Source organism: Lontra canadensis, unplaced genomic scaffold, assembly GCF_010015895.1.
Source record: "Lontra canadensis isolate GAN:19392208 unplaced genomic scaffold, GSC_riverotter_1.0 scaffold5183, whole genome shotgun sequence".
NCBI classification, from domain to species: Eukaryota; Metazoa; Chordata; class Mammalia; order Carnivora; family Mustelidae; genus Lontra; species Lontra canadensis.
The window spans coordinates 1-1,734 of NW_022636164.1; the positions used below are offsets into that span (position 1 = coordinate 1).

Below are 1,734 nucleotides of genomic sequence, written 5' to 3' on the forward strand. Positions count from 1 at the left end.
TTGATGCACATGGTGGTGTAGGGCATCTGGTCCAGGGGGTCCCTAAAACAAAGCTATCCTGAAGGGTGGGCAAGGCCCTGGCAGCCAGGGAATTCTCTACTTGAGAGGGCAGGGCCTCCCATCTCATGAGCACTCACCAGGTAATGGAGGCACCATCCCCCCAGGAGGCTCTGGATCTCCTTCCGGCATTTCTGCTGATGCTCTGGGTGTGTGGTCAAAGCATAGAGGATCCAGGAGATGCCACTGGCTGTGGTGTCATGGCCCTCAAACATGAAGTTGTCCACTTCCGCACGGAGGTCCTTATCAGAAAAGCTGCTCCCGTTCTCCATCTGGGAAGACACGGAGAGAGGGCAGGGTCTGAGTTTGACCCCCTCCGCCACACTTATAGGCAAAGCCTCAGGCCTTCCCTGCCACACTCACTTGGGCAAAGAGGAGGATATCCAGGAAGTCCAAGTGCCTCTTGCTCCTGACCTTCTCCAGGTTTCCCTCCTCTTGCAGCCGAGCCTTCCTCAGCTTGATCACTTGGTCTGTCCAGAACAGTGTTCCCAGGCAGAGCTGAGAGCTCTGGGTGCCCAGACACAGACACTCACAGTAGCCCCAGTCAGGGTGTCAGGTGGATCACGAGGAGTGTGGGAGTGGGTGTGTTTGTTGGGATGCGAGCTCTAGCACCAGGTGCTTGCAGGTCATCACTCTCCTCAACAGCACAGCCCAAGAGGTTCTGCTTGAATGCTGCTGGCAGGGGCTCTCATTGAGCCTTCACCCATGCTGTAACACATGTAGCTTCTTGCATAGCACCTAGCACCCTAACACCTGCACCAGGGGCGTACTTGGGTGGGTGTTTTCCAGAGTCTGGAGGGACAGCCAGGGGCAGGACTCAGCTAAGGGTCAGGGCCAGTCCCTTTGGGATGTTCCCAGTGAAGGAGGGGAGCTTCCCAGAGGGCAGATACAACCTGTGTGTTGATGGGCAAGCTGGCAGGCCTGGTGGTTCCAGCGGCCTTCCGGGGTCCGCCTGTAGATGATGTCTTTCCAGTAGAAAACATTGCTCATCTGGGAATACAGCAGGTTGTTCAGCTCCCAAATGGCTTGAAGGTAGGTCTGTGAGTACCTGAAAGGGAGGATGCAGAATGGACTGCATGTGACCTGGAGTGTGGTCGGCCTGTGGGTGGAGTATTCCTCAATCAATGGGACAGGAGACCCTAGGTGTTTGTCATGTCATTCTTATATCTTTGAGACCCTCAGCCCTTTATGAAGGACATGGGCATTCAGGTTTCTTCCTGTGACAGAGAGCAGGGTCTGTGCCTAATGAAGGCTCGGTGCGGGCTGAATCTGATTGTGGCCAGGGGCTCTCGGCAGAAAGAGACTCTTTGAGCTAGTAAATATCCAAGCTGTCCTAACTGCCTTTCAGCTAGTCCATCCCAGTTGGTAAGAACTAGGACCCCGCAACTAAGGATTTTACTGACCTATCTGCCTGTTGGTTGCCCTGGTAGCTGAAGACACACTTCATAAGGGTGTCCAAAGTCATCAAGGAGATGTGTCCAAAGATCTCCAGAGACGAGTTCTGGCTGAGGAGCTCCTCCCATTTGTCCTGTGGTAGAGGGACACATATATCTTTCTCTACTCCTCCAGAAGGCCCATGCTGACAAGGCTAGAGGCTCTATCTGCCTCTCCAGATATTCTGATGATATGCCCTCACTTTCTAAAGCAGTTGTGTTTCATCAGTTTAGGACCATATAG

The 1,734-nt window shown here is 53.7% G+C and overlaps 1 pseudogene; it reads right to left on the bottom strand.

Moving 5' to 3' along the window:
• Positions 1-5: 5 nt before the first annotated feature.
• Positions 6-1,645, bottom strand: LOC116863913 (annotated as a pseudogene).
• Positions 1,646-1,734: the final 89 nt, after the last annotated feature.